This window comes from Agelaius tricolor, unplaced genomic scaffold, assembly GCF_023055355.1.
Source record: "Agelaius tricolor isolate 1412-34295 unplaced genomic scaffold, bAgeTri1.0.p SCAF_57, whole genome shotgun sequence".
Classification (NCBI taxonomy): Eukaryota; Metazoa; Chordata; class Aves; order Passeriformes; family Icteridae; genus Agelaius; species Agelaius tricolor.
The window spans coordinates 846,690-866,775 of record NW_027269317.1 but is presented as its reverse complement, the minus strand read 5'-3'; the positions used below and the strand labels follow the sequence as shown (position 1 = coordinate 866,775).

Genomic DNA, 20,086 nt, shown 5'->3' with positions numbered 1-20,086 from the left:
CTGCGCTGCGGCCGCCTCCCAGATCCGCCGCCGCCTCACCGCGCTCCGGCCGCTGCCGCCGCTCCCGGGCCCGCACACACGCTCCGCCAATGGCGACGCTGCCGAGCCACGGCCGCCCTCAGGCCGCCACCGGGGCCCTGCTCCGCCCCGATCCCACCAATCAGCGCGCCAGAACCACGACTGACGGCACCGTCGGCCAATCGCAGCCAGGGGCGGGCTCTGCACATGGCACAGCCTCGCCCCGCGCTCTCAGGACCCCCCGGGCTGCGTGAGGGCAGAGCCGGAGATGAGGAACAGCCCTGGAACGGGCCCGGGCCCGAGGGGATTGAGCTGAAAACACAAACAAACTTCTCCGCACCTCCCGCCACGGCTTTCCCGGCACTGCGGCTTCGGTGGCTCCGGTGGCTCCGGCTCAGCGGGAAGCCGTCAGTTTTTCTACCCCTAATTAGGAGCATCAGTGCATCTCTTTGATTTACCGCAATAAAGGAAAACCGCCCAAAACTCTGTGGATGAGTGGGGGAAGGGAGAGATTTCTGACAGAAAACTCCAAGTGAAAACCCTTAAATCCACCTTTCCCCCATGCCTCCATCGTGAAAAACGCCCATCAGTTAAAAAAAAAAAATTAAAGTTTAACAGTAATAAAATGGTCATAAAAATAGCAATATAATTAGAGTAATAAAAATTTGAACAATTGAGATTAGGACAGTACGAGACAATAAGAAGAAAGTTACGGAGGACCGGGTACCTTACCTTTGGGCAAAATAAGCCCAAAAAAGGACACCCGTTAAGAGAGGATTAACCCTTAATAGCAATAGCCTGTTGCATATTCATACACCTCATCCATGATACATAAATTCCATTCAAAGAAAGGATTCTGTCTGGTCAGTGTCAACTTCTTCCTCCTCATCCTAAACAGCGTCTTCATGGCTGAGCAAGGCGGGAAGAAGTTGGTTTCTTCTCATAAGAGAGCAATAAATTCTCTTTCTCTGAAAGATTTAGTTGTCCTGTGGCTTTTATCTGGTGCAAGTACCTCATTCCTTTCTTTAAAAAATATCCCACATACATAGTTCCTATTTTAACTACAAAACTACATTTACCGTACTTGCACCAGTGTTGATACAGCACTACTAAGCAATACAACAAAATACATATAGTATTTTATATCTGCATAGAGACATATAATATGCACTTTTCACACTACCAGAGTAAAGGGATTCCTCTAATCTGTCTAACCACGATTACAATAAATAAAAAGGTTGTCCCTTACAGCAAAAAATCTGATATGCCCACAAACACCACAAATGGGGACAGGATGGGGAATTTCTGGATTTCTTTTAATTTGCTTTAATGCACATAAATCACCACACTAGTTTTTTTCCACATAAAATGCTGCACTTGTTGCAAACAAAATCTTAAAATCTCACAAACAGAACTATACAGTCCCAAGAATCAAATTACCATAATGCAGGGGAAAAAAACACACAACTCCCCTGTACTTCAAGTCTTGGGAATCAACTTATAACAAGCTGTCTCTATTACAGCTCTGACAGCCCACAAACACCGGTTCAAGTTAAAACCCTTCTAGAAGGGTGGCTTAACCCTTTTGACTCAGGCTCAAGCTTAGTACACAGCTTAACAACTCAGATGACACACAACAAAAATTACCAGTTTGTTACAATTATAACTTTTACACAATAGTCAGCAAAATCTCACACTACACCAGATGAATCCAAAGTTGCAACTTTGCAAACTCCACAAGGAGAGGGACCACAAAGGCAATGTCTTACGACCCTTGTTCGACCCTTGCCTCCCAGGTCCCACAGGCAAAGGATTGGTTAACACCTGAACACAAAGCCTTAGGAAAGACTGGTTATACTCCAGCACCAGGTGTCACAGCGAATGCTGTTCCCCGCAACTACAAAGTTCACACACACAAACTCACCGTGAAAGGGGTATTTCTTTCCACACACACAAACTCAGTTATAACAACCTTAGACCAGGATTTGCCCTTACAACTGCTAGCCCCAGTTGGTAGCAAACTGAGCTCTCTATAGTGAAACAAATGGCAGCATCAAAAGCCCGAGCTCGGTACAACAGTTCAACAACTCTTTCTGCTGGCAACCAGATTTCAACTGCAACTTCAGCTTGCAAGCACACTCTAGAGGCACAAATTGCACGTGGGACATCTCCCAGGACTTACCAAAGGGCCTTTCCTGACCACGCCTTACCGGTCACTGTTTAAAACTGTTTTAATTTTTAAACATACCGTTTTGTCTGGAGTTTTAGTAGTCAGGGCTTCTTGTCTGCTGCTGGATGAACAGTCCGGGCAGCAGAGCCCACTCTTCCAGGAATATCCCGGGGGTGCCCCAAGGGGGTCCATGACCTGAGCTGGTCTCACAGCCCAGCAGAGTCTCCTCCTGGCTGGCTCGCCAATTCAATCATTAAAACTGAAGATCATGGACAAAAACTCTTAACTAGTTAAAGTTAGAATGTTGTATGTTTATAATGTGGGTGGGCAGCATGGGGGAGTCATTCTCGAAATGCGTGATAGCACTGCATAAGGATTTTTGCCTTCTGTTTATTTCCCAAAATAATACATATGCATAACCCCAGCACCTCCCAACCCCGCTTTGTATTAAAATGAGGTTATTAGTCCTTCATGTGTGCGCAGTTCTTCTCTTGAATTGGGTCAGTGGTCTCAAATTGGGTCAGTGGTCCCAGGGATGAAGTCAGGAAGGTCTTCATCAGGTCTCTGTGACCCTCTGGCACGATCCAAGGCCCCCTGCTTTGTGATGGATTAACACAGAGTCCAGGTGCTGGGCATTGTTCTACTGGTTTCAATGTGTTCCTATAATGGTTCACTTGCTCCACTTCTTTCTACAAATGAGCTCATAATATAACAATTAGCTTTAGCTTAGGCATCTAATAATCATTACCCTATTTTTGGTGTATCTGACTTCAATGTGAATTGGTTCTAATCCTCAGCTAAAATCTTAAATTTTTAAAATCATGATTCACGTATGAACGCTTTCCAGTTCTTGTTCACCCCTACGATGCAACATGAACCATCAGTGAGAAGAACATAGCGTGTTTCTTCTGCTGGCAGTTGCTTGTAGGGTGGAGCTTCTCCAGCCCATGTCACTTGTTCTTGTTCTCCTTTGTCAGCGAGACCAAAGTTTTCACCATCTGGCCAGTTTGTAATTATTGACAAAATTCTAGGGTGATTCGGGTTTCCAATACTGCTGATTCTGCCAAGCCCATTCCCTTGGCTGTGATTTCGCTGGATAGTAGGCAGGGACAGTGGGAATCTCGTTCATTCTCGGGTAGCTGATTGATAATTGCTGCCCCAAGATGCGTAGGATGTCTCTGCTTTGGCCTGCACAACTGAAGAACGAGTCTGGACTCCAGTTTTCGGTCTTGAGGTTGTTTATTAACTCTTATCTATAAAATTTTCTTTCTGACCAGCTGAGATCTGCTCAGCAGGGCAGCCACAGGCACTCTGACCGCCCCCAAAGTGGTGTTGTCTTTTTATACTACAAACTATGTATAACATATTTACACCTAATTCCCAATACCTATCACCTTTGTTAGACAGTGCATTTCTACTCTAAACCAATCCCAAAGTGCCAACATCACTGCAGAACATGGAGAACAAGAAGAAGAAGAAGAAAGGCTAGACACGCCCAAGTTCCTCCATCTTGTCCCCATAACCCCCATTCCAAAAATCCTAAAATCTACATTTTCACCCTGTGATAATTTTATTATTATACTATTCAAACCTCTGTGACTTTCAGGTCCTCATACAAAGCTGGTAACTTGCTCCAGGGGTCAAAATCAAATCCCCAGGTGTTCTGGGCTGCGTGCCAGGGTCTCCGAGCCCCCCAGCAGCGTCCTCGGCAACTCTGGACACCTGGAGGGATGTTCTGAGTTCCGACATCTCCCCCTTCTGTTTGCACCAAAAACACCTCTTTGGCAACTCGATTCATGACCCGTCGCACACACAAAAGGACGCATGGCACGATGAGCATGAGAACCAAAAGTCCTACTAAAATATAAAACTCTATTTCTAAAAGCTCTTTCCACAATGGAGAAAGATTGAAAAATCCAACCACATCATCAATCCAAGATCCAGTGATCTCCCCAAGATTTTTTATACTTTCCTCTATCTTTTTGATGTTCTCATGAATTGACTTTGAATGATCTGACAGGTTCATGCAGCACATTCCCTCAAATTCCTCACATCCATGTCCATGTGCCAGCAGCAGAGAATCAATCGCTGCTCTGTTTTGAAGAGTTGCTCGTCTCACACTGTCAATGTCTATTAACAGGTCACTCAGTGCAAGAGAAACAGCTCGAGCATGTTTGCTCAGCCAGCAGCCCATGTGGTCCAGTTGAGTCAAGGCCACCCCCGACGCTGTCTGAGGTGAGAAAATTGCAATGGCAATTCTCTGAGCCTTGTCCCAAGTGTTTACCTCATCATCACAATTTGGACTATACTGTTCCAATGATCTTTTCCCTTTACGCTTTTGTTCTTTCAATGATTTCGAATCAGGTGACAACAATGACATTCTTCCAATGCTGCATGGACCACCTTTGACATTTGCAGGGATGCCAGGCCAAATTCTGTCCCCACAAATGAAAAAGATCCCCTATGGCAATTGTGCTGGAACCTGGAGCGATGCTTTGGTTGTTGTCTTGGTGTATTTGCACCAAGCTGATGCATTTTTGTAAAAGGCATGATTCGGAGTGTGAGAGTCTCTGCAAAATATCCTTCATTTTTGCCTCACGATTGTCGTGAAGAAAAGACCACCGAAAAGTTAAAAACTGTTGAGCCAGTGAAGGGGGGGAGCCATGTGCCTCTTAGCTCACTGTTTCCAGAGGTGTTGTTTGCTACACGCCATGCTGAACTTGAAGGGGCACCCTGCCCTTTCTCTGAACAATGGACCTGGACTTTCTCCCCACCTCCTAGCCTGGCTGGTTTGAGCTTTGGGGTGGTCCCTCTTCCAAGAGAAGACCCCTCTCGTCAGCCCTCAACCATCGTGACACACAAGCAGACATGTAGGCCTCTTCATCACCCTCTTCCAAGAAACCCCTCTTCCAAGAAAACCCCCCTCGCACCTTCTTCCAGAGACTGGGACTGAACCCCTCCCCAGCTCGGGGGAGGTGTGCGGTGGGGGGCGGGAAAGCTGCCCAGAGTAAGCGCAGGTGCGAGCACTGGGCCATGAAAACAATGGTTCTCGCCTGTTGCCTGGCTTGGGTTTGTGCACCCCTATTCTTTCCCCCCCTGAAGACCTTTGTTTCGGCTGAGAAACCATTCCCCTTCTCCCAATGAAAGATAGTATAACTGGGGTCCTGGTCAGCCATGCCTTTCGAGATCTCCCCAGACGTGGCCTGGTGAGCTTTCGACGGCTGAACCTCGAAGGATAAAAGCAGCATCCTGTTTCGGTAGCTATACCCATCTCCCCTGTTCTCCTCCCTCTTTTCCTTATCTTCTCCTTCTTTCCCCGGTTCCCCCTCACCAACGCATTTCTGTTGTGGTTATTTCAATTAAACTGCATTTGTTGATTTTGTTACTGCAAATCCTCTGTGTCTTTGTCGGGTATTTTGCACCTTAAAATCACCGTGTTACCCATTCACTAGGATGGATTGCGACAGTGGGGGGGTCTCTGGTGGTCCCGGTGCACGATGGGGGGGGGTCAATGCTCGAGGGGGGGTCCCGGTGCTCGGTGACAGCACTGATTGATGGGTGGGGGGGGGGTCTCTGGTGGTCTCAGTGAACAAGGAGGGGGGAGGGGAAACTCGAGGGTCCTGATGCCTGAGGGGGGGTCCTGAGGGGGAGGGCTCCCAGTGCACGAGGACGGTGAATTTTGGGGTTCCCGGTGCTCAGGGGGGTCCCAATGGGTGCCCAAGGGCGGCGTGTGACACAGAGAGAGACCCCAGTGACACCAGGGACCTGCGTATGGGGGCTGGGCCAGTCCTGGTGACACTCGGGGGGCTCTTGGTGGCACAAAGACCCCCCCAGGTTCTCCTGCATGAGGTCCTGGTGACACGAGGAGCTGGTGGCACTTGAGGAACTGGTGGCAGTTTAGGGGCTCTTGGTGACACAAGGCACTGGTGGCACTCGAGGGGCTCTTGGTGACACGCAGCGCTGTGGCACTCAAGGAGCTGGTGGCACTCGACTGTCCATAAGTCTCTCCAGTGACATCACTGCACCAATGACATCACAGTGGTGACATCACTGTCCCTGTAGCAGCCTTGGGATGTCCTTGATGGCTTTTCTGCACCGCTTGGCCACTGCACGGCTGACAGGGCCACCCAGGCCACCGGGGCCACCTGGGCCAGCATAGGGACTCAAGAGGAGGTTGTGGATATCCCACAGTGTCGGCAGCAGGTGATGCGAGGCCAGGCGGGTGCTGGCCTCCCACAGCCGCTCAAACTCAGCCACATCGGCCACCAAGGCCTCAAGGACATTGGGGAACATCTCTGTCCACTTCAGGGTGTCCTCAATCTCCTCGAGCTGGCACTGCATGTCCCAGGTGAACTCCATGGCTTTGTCACACGCGTCCATCAAACGCTTCAGTGGCCCCAGGGCCACCACTGCCCAATGTCCCCTCCAGGTGGCTGCCCTCACCCGGCTGGTGGCCACCACAGCCTCATCCATGGCCTCGCTGGTGGGTTCCTCTTCCTCACTGGTGGCCATTGCCACCTGAGCATCATGCGTGGCCCCTGCCGAGGCCTCCTCAACCCTGTCCAGGGTCACCGGCAGCCACCAGGGTGTGGCCACCAGGTTGTCCCCAGGTCTCTCCCTGAAGGTGGCCTTTAACCACATGTGCTTGGCCCAGGAGGGGGTCGCGTCCCAGCAGGTCTTGCACAGCTCATCAGCCTCCTCGTGCAGCTGGTCCCATCTCTCCCTGAGCGCGGCCACCAACTCCCGCCAGGCCTTGGCCGTGGCTCTCACATCGGCCCAGGTGGTCCCAGGGGTGGCCCCGAGGGCGGCCAGGGCCTGGGCCAGCGCCTGGCCCAGGGAGGGGACACCGCGGTGGCCCAGGGAGGTGACATCGCCGTGGTCCAGGGTCTCACGGAGGCTCTGGGTGAATCTCCTCAGGGCGGCGTGCAGGAACTTTGGGGACACGCGCCGCCGCACATCCCTGTGTGACCCGGTCACTGCAGCCGCCACCTTGCCCAGGGTGGCCACCACGGCTACCAGCGCCTTCAGCAGCTGGGGAGGGGACAGGGGAGGTGTCAGGGATCTCGAGGCACTTGTGGCTGCCTGCAGTGGCCCCTGTGCCCTCCCGGGGTCCGCTATGCTCCTTTGTCACCCCCTCGTCCCCTCTTCCCCCCCCCCGACACACCCTGTGTGCCCCCATCCCCCACCGCCCCCTCCCCCCACCGTGTCCTTCTTTCCCCTCCTCCCTTCCCCCCGCCCCCCGTCGCACCTTTTGGTTCTCCATGCTCACTGGGGAGCCGGCGGGGACGCTCCGGTGGCGAAGGAGCCCCGGACAGGCGCCGGTCCCGGCCCAGAAGCAGCCCAGGGAAAGGCGCTGGCGGAAATGCCCGAGCGGGATCGGGAGGCGCCGAAAAGGTGCCAAGTGGAGCGCCAGGCGGGGCGGGGCCAGGTCGAGTGACGTCACCGCCCCTCCCCCCACCTGTACTTCCCTAATCAATGGGAAGCACCAGATTTAATTTCGGAGCTTTTTAGGCTGAATCCCAGTGGATTTAGGCTCCCTCCCGCCATTTCCAGGCAGATTAATTCCGCCGTTCCCGGCTGGATTTATGAGGGAACGCGGAGCGCTCTGAGGAGCGGGCGGAACTGCCCTCAACCAAGATGGCGGCGCTGCTTCTCTCGCGAGACCTCTGGCGAGAAGCGGGGTGGGGGCGGTTGGGAGGGGGTTTGGGGGGACCCTGAGGGAATATGGGTGGTCCTGAGGGTATCTGGGGGGTCCTGAGGGAGAATTTGAGGTCGTGAAGGCGAACTGAGGGTCCTGATGGGTTCTGGGGGCTCCTGAGGGAGAATGGGGGATCCTAAGGAGATCTAGGGGGTTCTGAGGGGATGTGGAGAATCCTGAGGGGGTTTGGGGATCCTGAGGGAACGTCAGAGGGTTAGGGGATCCTGAGGGGATTTGGGGGCGCTCAGGGATTGTGAGGGGATTTGGGGTTCGTGAGGGAGAACTGGGGGTTCTGAGAGAGAATTGGGGGTATCTGAGTGGATCTGAGGGCGTCTTGAGGGGATTTGTGGGTGATTTTGGGGGATTCTGAGGGAGTTTCGGGGGTTGTGAGAGGATTTGGGAGTCATGAGGGGATGTGAGAGAATATGAGGGCGCTGAGGGGATGTGAGGGGGTTTGGGGGGATCTGAGGGAGAATTGGGGGGTCCGGAAGGGGTTTGAGGTGGATTTTGTGGGGTTCGGAGGGTGAATTGAGGGTCCTGAGGGGATCTGGGAGGGGTCTTGAGGGGCTTTGGGTGGATTTTGGGTGGTTGTGAGGGAGAATTGGGGCTCCTGAGGGGGTTTGGGGATCCTGACGGGATTGGGGGGTGGGGGGGGGGGGGGGAGCTTGAGAGGGATTTGGGGGGGTCCTGAGGGAGAATTGGGGTCGTGAGCGGATTTGGGGGGGAATTTGAGGGAGTCCTGGGGGAATTTGGGGGGATTATGGAAGGTTCTTGACTGGATTTGGGGGTTTGTTACTGAATTTTTGGGGGTGTGGGCTGATTTTGGGGGTCCCCGACCAGGTTTGGGGTGATTTTGGGGGGATTTGGGATCATTTTGGGGTCCCTGTCTGGATTTTGGGGTAACTTCTGGGTCCCTGACTGGATTCTGTGGGGATTTGCGGTAATTTCAGGGTATTTTTGGGTAGTTTCTGACCAGAGTTTTTGGGAGATTCAGGGTAATTTCATGGTCCCTGACGATTTCGGGGGTCCCTGAGTGGATTTTGGGGTATTTTGGTGTAATTTTGGGGTCCCTGACCAGATTATATGTGTCACTGATGGGATTTGGGGGTGGAATTTTGGAGTATTTGGGATAATTTCGGGGTCCCTGATGGGATTTGGGGGTGATTTAGTGCAATTTCAGGGCCCCTGATGGGATTTCAGGGGTTCTTTATCATATTTTGGGGGGTTTGGGTGCAATTTCAGGGTCCCTAGTAGGATTTCAGGGAGTCTGTGACTGGATTTTGGGATAATTTCAGGGTCCCTGTTTGGATTTTGGTGTGATTTGGGATAATTTCGGGGTCCCTGATTGGATTTTGGTGTGATTTGGGGTAATTTCGGAGGGGTCTCTGATGGTATTTTGGGGTCCCTGATGGGATTTCAGGGTATTTTGGTGCAATTTTGGGGGTGATCTGGGGTAATTTCAGGATCTGTCATGGTATTTGGATGTAATTTTAGGGTATTTTGGTGTATCTTGGTTTGAACAGACAGGTGTGTGCTGAGGAAGGCAGGAGACCCCCGAAATGGAAAATATGAACCCCCTCCCTCTGAATTGTTTTAAATTTGAAATTAAAAGGCTCTCAGGCAAAGATATGGGAGCAGGAATAAGAGTCCTTTATTTGGGAAATAAAATAAAGTAATTAAAATTAAAATAAACATAGAAATAAAATAAGAATAAAAATAGCAATAAGAATAAAAATAAAATCATAAATAAAAATAAAATAATAAAAATTAAAAATAGAAATAATAATAAGATAAAAATAAAATTAAGAATAAAAGTAAATAAAATATAGAATATTGAAAATAAAATAACAAAGATTAAAAAGAGAGAAATAAAAATAAGATTTAAATAAAATCCAAAATTAAAATAATACATAATCTAAAGATAAAAATATAAATAAGATAAAAGTAAAATTAAAAATAAAAATAAAATAATAAAAATTAAAAAGAATAGAAATAATATAAAAACAAAATAATAATAATATATAAAGAAGAATAAAAATAATAAAAATAAAGTCAATAATCAAAATAACAATAATGAAAAAAAGACAAAAATAAAAATAAAGTAAAAATAAAGTAAGAAGAAAGCTGTTTTTCTGGGAGTGCAGTGGCAAAGGCTGCTGTGGTGTTCCAACCTCAGAGTCTATGCAGGTAGGAATGTTTGGCTCCTCCCCCTGGGCGGAGCATCTCCCAATGGGATGATGTCATCCCATCACCCATGCAGTGCTGCTCAATGGCCCATTAACAGCAGAGAATTAATATTAATAGCCCACAAACAGCAGGTAATCAATAATTAATAACCCATTAGCAGCAGATAATTATTAATTAATGGCCCTGTCCTAGGTTCCAATATCAAATGTATTCTATCCCCATCCCCAAGAGCTGTTGACACCAGGAGGGGCATTGGTTTATGGTTTTTCCTGATCGCCTGTTAATGAACCTGCTGTCATTATAGTGCAAGAGTTCTATTGTCATTACATTGCAAGGGTTCCATATTGCTGGAGTTTCATTCCTCCTTGATGTTTCTTGTAGGCATCTCCTCTAGGCACTGACTCTTCCTTGTCCTCACAGCAGCCAACTGACTCCAGTTCCCCTCAACCAACCAATCCACTCTTCTATAACACTCTTCTTATTGGCTACAGCTGCAGCCTGTAAACATCAGGCCTGCTCCTAATCTCTAGTAATTGGCTCAGCTGCAACTCTTTTGGGGTAAGATTACTTTCTCTATTACCTTTATTTACTTATATTCTATCCCCCTACATGAACCCATCAATTCCATGCACTGAGCAGCAGCTCTCGTTTAAAACCTCACAGATTGCTCCCAGCTTCCCCAACCTTCCAATCTGACACCGAAAAAGACATTACTGTGAAATCTTTCCAGGTCACACACAAATTGTAGTTTCCTGTTTGACAGCTGAGAACAACTTATCCTGCACTGTTACTAGGTAAACACAATATTGATTTTCAGAGCAAATCAGAGCAGATGAGCAAGTGAAGCAGGGAGGAAAGGTAAAGAATAATTATCAAAACAGCGGCAATGTTTTCCAAAATAAAACTAAAATCATCCAGCTCTTCTACTCACTAATCTTTCAGAGACAGCCAGAGACAGCTGCAAAGGAAGCTCACTGTCTTAGTGAGGCTTAATTAATTGAAATCATGACTCAGAGATAACTCCCTTTATGAGCCATTTTTGTTTAATGGACAATCAAGGAGCAATCATGGCTCAGAACCATATCAGCCCATTGGGAGATGCTCTGCCCAGGGGGGAGGAGCTCAGCATCCCCACCTGGATATAATCTGGGCTTTGAGACAGAACAGGCAGCCCTTACCCACTGGTTTCCAGAGGACAAGAACTACCAGATCCTTTCTATGGGATCACCACTTCAACAAGACCATTTCATCTGGACTGCTACCACCACCCTAACTAGCAGGGTGTCAGGATGTGTTCTGACTCTGTCAGTGGTTTTATTTTGTGTTGTTGCGTGTATTTTGGGTTTTTCCCTTTTCCTAATAGATTGTGTTTCTGACTTGGAGTCTCTCACTGGTTTTGCTTTCAAATCAGAATATAATTTTGGTGCCCAATGTAGAACAGCAAGGTCTTTGCTCAAGGACCTGGTTACACTGGGTGGGTAAAGCAGAAGGAAGGGGAAACCCGTTGTGTACCACAAGGAGACCTAATTTTAGCTGAGATCTGTGTGTGAAGTTTCATTCTGTATTTTAAACATATATATGTGTAAGAGGGTATTGGTAGTATTGGTTTGGGTACAGATGGCAATAGAATAAGGGGTGGATTATGTCCTAGGTTACAACATAAAGATGTATTCTATTCTCATCCTCAAGAGCTGTTTAAACCAGGAGGGGCACTGTTTTTTCCTTATCTCCTGTTAATGGGCCCATCAATGCCTTGCCACATGACTCAGAGATGACTCCCTCCAGGAGCCACTTCTGTTTAATGGGCAATCAAGGAGCAATCATGACTCAGAACCATATCAGCTCATTGTGAGATGCCCCACCCAGGGAGAGGAGCTAAGTACCCCCACCTGAATATAATCTGGGCTTTGGCACAGAACAGGCAACCCTTACCCACTGGTTTCCAGAGAAAAAGTGCTACCAGATCTTTTCTAAAGGACCATCACTTCAACGAAACCATTTCATCTGGACTGCTACCACTGCCCTAGCTAGCAGGATGTCAGGTTGTGTTCTGACTCTGTCAGTGGTTTTATATTGTACTATTGCATGTATTTTGGGTTTTTTCCCCCTTTTCCTAATAAATTGTATTTCTGACATGGAGTCTCTCACTGGTTTTGCTTTCAAACCAGAACATAATTTTGGCGCCCAATGTGAGGCACAAAGGTTTTTGCTCAAGGACCTGGTTACACTTGGTGGGTAATGCAGAAGGATGGGGAAACCCCTTGTGTACGACAATGAGACCTAATTTTAAGTGAGAACTGTGTAGTAAAGCCTCTGTTTTGGCCTTATCATCAAGCAGTGCAAGATAGCTCGGGAGCTCAGTCCCCAGAGAGACTGCGTGCCCAAAAGCTAAGCTAGCTCAGGCTGATGCCACGGGCCAACCCCCATAGCAAGCTCAGTAGTGATCAGCTCTATAGTGATTGCAAGCTCTTAGGATTTCAGCTCTTGCTTGCCAGGTAGGGGTGCCCCCGGGCTGAGGCTGCAGCAGACGGCGGAGAGAGGAGAAGGAGAGGCGCTGGCGGTTCCACAGAGATGGCTTTATTGGGGGAGTCTGTGAAGGGTCCCAGTGACAGCTCTTCTCCTGTTGAATGGGCTAAAGTACGCCCCTTTTATAGGGTTGAGGGGAATCCAGATTTGACCAATACTAAGGGTTAAGTGACATAGCCTATAGGGTTACAGAGATAAGCTGTGGGGCGGGGGTCAGGGAGACAGGGACTTCTGTTGCTGTCTCAGCATTCCTATTGTTCAGATTCTCCATGGAGCTTTTCCTAAGTCCATGGGGTTTACTACACCAGTCCAAAGTTGATCCCAGTCCTGATTTGATCCCAGTCCAGTTTATCTCAGTCCATAGTTGATCTTAGTCCATAGTTGATCTTAGTCCATATTTGATCCCAGTCCATTTTTTGTCCCAATTCGTATGTGATCCCAGTCCCTATTTGACCCTGGTCTATATAATCTCAGTCCAGTTTATCTCAGTCAGGATGATCCCAGTACATATTTGATCCCGGCCCCTATTTAATCCCAGTCCATATTTCATCCCAATCCACATTTTATCCCAGTCCATATTTGATCCGAGTCTAAATAATCTCAGTCCCGTTTATCCCAATCTGTACAATCCCAGTCAATATTTGATCCCAGTCCATGTTTGATCTGAGTTCCTATCTGATCCCAGTCCATATTTGATCCCAGTGAATATTTGATCCCAGTCCCTGTTTGATCCCACTCTGTAGGATCCCAGTCCCTGTTTGATCCTAGTCCGTATTTGATCCCAACCCCTATTTGATCCCAGTCCATATTTGATCCCAGTCCGTATTGCCCTGCACACATTCCAAAAGTCTGGAATTCCAGCTCCCAGCCAGGAAAAGATGTTCCCACCCTTGAAGGCAAATGGAGCAAAATCCTACAGAGACATTTCCTTGCCAGCCTTCAGGACTTCAGCTCCTGGGACTGCGAATTAAAATAATAATTGGGAAATAAAATAATAAATAATCAGGGGAGGGACTGTGGGGACAGAGGGGTCAATTAAATCAATGCAGGGTCAGGTAAATCAGGGAAGGGGGCAGTTAAATCAGGGAAGGGGTCAATTAAATCAGGGCAGGGTCAATTAAATCAGGGGAGGGAACAATTAAAAGAGGGAAAGGGTCAATTAAATCAGGAGAGGGGTCAATTAAATCAGGGAAAGGTCAATTAAACCAGGGGAGGGTCTTTGGTGGCAGAGGGGTCAATTAAATCAGGGATGGGGTCAATTAAATCAGGGGAAGGTCTTTGGTGGTCACTGGGGTAAAAAATCAAAGGAGGGTATTTGGTGGTCCCTGAGGCAATTAAATATAGGGAGGGTCTCTGGTGGTGCCTGGGTCAATTAAATCAGGGGAGGGTCTCTGGTGGTCCGTGGGTCAAGGGAGACACTGAGAGAGAAACAGAGCAGGCAAAGAGAGGCAGGAGAGAAAAGGGGACACAAAGACAATGAGTTGAGAAGGCAGCACTCTGCAAACAGAACTGGAATGTACTGAACATGAACGGGAGAGAAATCAGTAAGTCTGAGAGTTTTATTTGCTATCAAATACATCCCACACACCCAGCCCCACACAATCCCCATCCCACCACTCTAATTGAGATCCCACAACTCTAAATCTCCTCCCAACCCCATCTCAGCCTGGTGGCTGAGGAATCGAGTGAGTTTGGCATGGGATTGAGTTTTTTTGAGGTGGGTTTGAGCCCTTTTGGGGTAAGATTGAGCTGTTTTCACTGGGATTTGAGGTGACAGATCCATCCCCCTTGGCTTTTGGACTGCAGAGAGAGGGAGAGGATAAAAAAATTAATGCAAACCAAAAAGTAGAAGCAGCCAGGTGTGTTCCCAACATGGATCAGAGGGAATGTGGTTCACCTGGGCTGTGCCCAAAGTGCCTCCTCCAGTGGGGGATGGAGCTGGAGCAGCGCACGAAGCTCTGCCCGCACTCGGGGCACTCGCAGGGCTTCCCTTACCGGTGCCTCCGTTGGTGTCGGGTTAAGTGAGAGCTCTGTGAGAAGCTCTTCCCACACTGGGGACACTCGTAGGGCCTCTCCCCTGTGTGGATGTGCCAGGGCTTGACAAGGGTGGAGTTGTGCTTGAATCCCTTCCCACAGTCACGGCAGTGGAAGGACTTCTCCTCTGTGTGAATCTGATAGTGCTGCAGGAGACAGGATAAATGGGATATACTGGGATGAACTGGGATGGTGCTGAGGATGGCTAGGATCATACTGGCAGTGAGTGCCACTACACTGAGGCTGACTGGGAGTGCTTGTGAGCAAATGGGATCATACTGGAAGGAACTGGAAAGATGCTGGAGGGAACTGGGGTACATTGGGATATACTGGGAGTGACTGGAAGGAAAGTGAGGGTGAAAGAGAGCAACTGGAACCATGTAGAGCAAAACTGGTTTATTCTGGTAGAGACTGGGAGCACACTGGGCTCATATCTGGATCATACTGGGAGTGACTGGACTAATACTGGGAGTGACTGTGTGTCACAGTGAGCACACCCTGCACAGCATCCCCCATACTGGGCCTGACTGGGAGCAACTGGGAGCAAATGGCATCATACTGGGACTCACTGAGTTGATTGAGGAAGCAACTGGAACCATGCTGGTGGCAGCTGGGACCATACTGGGAGAGATTGGAAGTGGGATTATACTTGTGAAAAATGCATATTTTGTGATTGGCTTTTCGCAAATATTAAAATTAATAATATAGGTCTTGTGTTAGAAAGTAATGCTGTATTAATTCTCTTAAGTAGTGGGTTAAATATAGTTTTAGGTTATTAAAAAAATGTTAAAATAGAAACTATGCTTGGTAAGAGACTTTAAATAAAGAAAGGACTTGCAGTGAGATAGCAGCCCCAGGACACCTAAATCTTTCAGAGAAAAATAATTTATTGCTCTCTTATCAGAAGAAATGAACTTCTTCCCGCCTCGAAGGCGCTGTTGGGATTCAGAGAAAGAAGGTGGCACTAACCAGAATCCCATGTTTGAATGGAATTTATGCATCATGTATGAAGTGTATGAATATGCAACAGGCTATTGCTTTTAAAGGTTAATCCTTTGTTAACAGGTGTCCTTTTCAGGGCTCATGCTGCCCAGAAAAAGGTACCCGGACTCCATAACACTTTGTTGTCTCATATTGTCCTAATTCAAATTGTCCAAATTTTTATTACTCTAATTGTATTACTATTTTTCATAACCATTTTATTACTATTAAATTTTAAAATTTTAAAAACAAGTGATTGGCGTTTTTCACAATTTGGTAGCAGAGGATGGTTACCAACACCTCGCTGCCGGTGCTTCAGGAGAGTCAGAGTGGGGAAGGTGCCCCCTGCCCTCTTCGGCAGCCTCGCTCTGTTTGCCCTGGGGTGACCGGCAGACGCAGGTTATGGTGGACAAAAGGAGACAATAAAACAAAGACAAGGGAAAAAGGCTCCCTACAACCACGGTAATTGGCCCCCTAAGAGTAGTAATGTGCACGAAGAACATGGGAAGGAAAAGGGATTGGTAAGTATTTCTCAGGGGGGATGAATGTGAGTGAATGAGAGGCGGGCTGGTTGTGCCAGACCTGCCAAGGGAGTGCTGGAGTCTCCCATGCTGCGTTTCTGACTTTCCGCGCTAAGTGGCCAGTAAAGAGACAAAGTGAATGTTAAAAGGAGTGAGAGAATCCCCCGGGGTAACTGGGACTGGGTCTCAGAGAGGGGCTGGACCCCTCGGAGGAAGGGAGCAGAGGAGTTTCCTAGCCCAATCCACTAGGAAATGGGACAAAAGGGGCTCCTAAAAACCTGCTGGGTTGAGGGATAAGAGTGCCCAAGACCATCCAGAATTAAAAACTGCTGGGTTGAGGGATTAATATTCCAAGAACATTCAGGGTTAAGCAAAATTCTGCCGGATTGAGAATATGCTCAAGAGCATCTGGGATTGGACAACACAGCTGGATTGAGGGATAAAAAAATGCCCAAGTGTTGGGGAAGATGAAACAGGAAAGCTTTATGAATATGATTGTCTGGCAAAAGATTTTGACAATATAGAAACTATAAGCGAGATTGAAATGAAAGCAAGCTTTGAGATCCCTTAGTTACTGATCAACTGGAAAACAATGGTGTGGCCCAACTGAAGGTAATCCCCTTTTAATGAAACAATACCCTCTGCTTGCAGACAGATCCAAGGGTCAGAGCAGACCCTACCAGCTTGGCAGAAGGGGCCCAAAGAGGAGTTTTTAGGGTTTAAAATGAAACCACCAGCACCCCCAATCTCCCTCCCAGTCACACCCAGCACCGCCAAACTCCCTCCCAGTGCCCACCAGGACCCCCCCCCATCCCCATCCCACCCTCCCCAGCATCCCCCAAACCCCTTCCCAGCCCTTGCCCAGCCCCCAGCCCCTCTCCCAGTCCCAGCCCGGCTCTCTCCAGCTCCCTCCCAGTGGCTCCCAGCACAGCCCAGTCGCTCTGCCAGCGCCCCCAGGGGCTCCCCCGTACCCCAGTGCCGGCTCAGGGGCTGCTCCAGGCTGACGTGCTCCACCTGGCAGCTGTAGGTGAGCCCGCGCCGGGGCGGGGTTTCCAGTAGCGCCAGCAGCTGGTAGGTCCAGTCCCCGTTGGGGACCACGTCGGTGGCCACCACGTGCTCCGAGAGCTCCTGCTGGCCCTGGAACCACCTCACCTGGATGGCAGCAGGGTAGAAATCCATCACGGAGCAGAGCAGGCGGCCGGGGCCCGGCTGGGAGCTCGAGGGGGGCACCAGCGAGATGGACACGTTGGGGGGCACTGGGGGAGAGAGAGAGAGAGAGAGAGAGAGCGCGGAGACACACTGGGATCAGCTGGGGGGCACTGGGAGAGAGAGGGGAGGGCTGGGCTGGGCTGGAGAGGGACTGGGAGTGGCTGGGAATAGACTGGGAGGGACTTGGGAGGGACTAGGAATGGACTGAGAATGGACTGTGAGGGACTGGGAGGGACAGGGGTGGCACTGAGATAGGTGGGAGGGGATGGAGGGGCACTGGGAGAGAGAATGGAGGTCTGGGAGTGAACTGGGACTGAACTTGGAATGGACTGGCAATTGACTTGGAGGAGCTGGATGTCTTCACGGGACTGTGAAAGACTGTGAGGGACTGGGAATAGACCGGGAGAGGCTGAGAGGTAATGGGAGGGATTTTGGTGGCACTGGGAGGAACTGGGAATGAAGTGCGCGGCACTGGGAGGCCGAGTCCGGGGCGGGGCACTCGGCGCTGCGGGTCTGCCTGGCAACAGATGAGTCATCAGAGAGACGCGACCTGATTGGCTACAAAGCGTCAGCTTTACGCGTCGCTGAAATGGACGCGCGGCGGGGCACTGGGATGGACTGGGGGGTCACTGGGATAGACAGGAGGACCCGGGGATGGGCCCAAGGAGGGCTGAGGGCTCTGGGGCGATTCCCAGGGAGGTTTTGAGAGGCTCCAGGGTCATTGACAGGGCAGGGCCCAGGGGACACGCTCTGCCCCGCGCTCACCTCGGCGCTCCGTGAGGAACGGGGTGGGATACTCGTAGTTTTACCGGCAGTACGCGTCCAACGAAGCCCGCATGTACTCCATCCACTCCGGTTTGCTATTCTTGTACCGGACCTGTTTCTCCCCATAGCGGGTGAGCCCCACGTAGCGCCGCACGTCGTTGTCCAACATCGCGAACTGCACCCTGTTGTAGACAGACCTCTCCATGAACCTCACCTTCTCCGTGCCGTTAATGAAGTGACATTCGGACTTTAACATGTACTGGAACACCCCTGTGAGCGCAGAACTCAGGACCGGGGTTGCCCCCCCAGCACCCCCAGAGCTCCGGGGCCCACCCCGGATCCCCACCCCGCACCCCCTGTGCCCCACGGCCGCCACGGGACCCTCCTGCCCGCGCTGCCGCTTCTTCTTTGCCGCCCTTCCCCCATTTCCCCTTCCACATCCTCTCCCCTCCCACCTCCGGCCGTTCCCAAATCACTTTTGGGGTCCCATTTTCCCCATTTTCCCACAAATCCCCCAATCTCCAGCCCCCTCGGGCTCAGTTTTGGGGTCCCCCCCTCCCCTTTTCCCCCTTCCCCACCCTCTCCCACCCCTCCCTCCCCTCCCCCCACCCCTCAGCCCCTCCCGCTCTCCCTTTGGGGAGTCCCCTCCTCCTCCCCCTCCATTCCGGGCTCCCCCCTTCGCCCCCTTTTCCCCCTTCTCCCTCCCCGTCCCAGCGCCTCCCACCCCCATTTTTGCAGAGCTTGCAGGGCCAAATGTCTCTGGCCATGTGTCCTGTAAGCAGCCCCCAGCTGGCAGAGCAATGGGCTGTGGGAATGGCCCTTGCTGAGCTCTGGTGTCCCATCCCAAGGCAGTTTGGCACAGCCCGGCTCCGTCGCTCCACAAAGACTCGCTCCGTGTTTGCTGTGGCCTCCTGCCACAGACTCCTCCAGTTCAAGGCTGCAATGTCCCTTCAGGTGGCCATCAAGAAAATGAGTCTCAGAGGGCAGAACAGGGAACGAGCTGTGAAATGAGATCCTGCTCCTGAAGGACAAGAAGAACCCCAACATTGTCAACTCTTTGGACAGGTGAATGATTCAGCTCTGATCCCGAGCCCGGGCCCTGCGTTAACCTTTCCTGGCATCAGGAGTCTGTAGCCTGTTTTGAAAATGCCTGACCCAGCCACATCTTCCCAAACCAACAGCCTGGCAGTTCACTCCCTCCATGTGCTTTTGTTGCTTTGCTTTGGTTTTTCCTTCAAGTTGACCCCATTTGCTGTGTCTCCCAGCAAGTGCTGATAAACCACAGCAGAAATTATTTCCCTTGGCTTCTTCTTCCCAGCCCTTTTCCATTGCTACAGATGCCAGGAAGATCGGGTTCTTGTTTCCAGAAATGCCTCATTTGCCCATTTTTCACTGGCCTTGCCTGTTTCTGAAGGGACTTTCTGAAAGGTTTTCTGACTGCTTTTGTCCCAAGTGCTGCACGGCCTCCTCCCCTGGCTAACCCTGGCAGTTGTGTTGCCTTGTTCTGGAGGGAATGGTGGAACTGATGAGTTCAGAAGCTGAACCAGCTGGGGCCAAGGGTTCTGGTTCCACATTGATCTGGGCTGTTGCTAAACTGCATTTTTCACCTGCTTGCCATCCAAGGCCTCTCCTTTCTCACAGGTGTCTCCTTCCCCTTTAGACTGTGCGGATTCCAAGGGCTGTGCAGCCTGGCAGGAATGTCTCTCCATCTGATTCTGTCCTCACTGACAAGTCTCTTCCTCTCCTTGTCCTTCCTCCCCCAGGCACTGAGCTGCAGACAGAGACCAGGGAGAACAAATCCCTGCCACAGAACCTCGTGGAAGAGGCCATTTGGAACAGCTCCACAGGGCAGGAATCCAACGGGAAGGAAAAGCCCCAGAGATCCCACACGAGGAGGGGCTGCAAACCCAGCCTGGGGAACTGTCAGGAGGTAAAAGCCTCCCTGTGCCGGGAAGGGTGTGGGGAATGTGAGAAGAG

General features: G+C 50.2%; 1 protein-coding gene and 2 pseudogenes across 7 annotated transcripts in view; 1 reads left to right on the top strand and 2 right to left on the bottom strand.

Annotated features, from left to right (window-relative positions):
* Positions 1 to 20,086, bottom strand: part of LOC139604922 (zinc finger protein ZFP2-like) — a 178,318-nt gene that overhangs the window by 63,290 nt on the left and 94,942 nt on the right. For 3 of the 7 annotated variants that reach the window (XR_011684169.1, XR_011684170.1, XR_011684165.1), the window contains exon 1: positions 1 to 152. The exons of 3 other annotated variants lie outside the window; for them this stretch is intronic. The gene's annotated coding sequence lies outside the window, so the exon portion shown is untranslated. Of the gene's footprint in view, positions 153 to 7,436; positions 7,821 to 20,086 lie in introns of those variants that run through there. One more of the 7 variants, XR_011684167.1, reaches the window with a different exon arrangement.
* Positions 1 to 20,086, top strand: part of LOC139604975 (zinc finger protein 271-like) — a 254,765-nt pseudogene that overhangs the window by 221,818 nt on the left and 12,861 nt on the right.
* LOC139604972 (H-2 class II histocompatibility antigen, I-E beta chain-like) lies at positions 14,141 to 18,679 on the bottom strand (annotated as a pseudogene).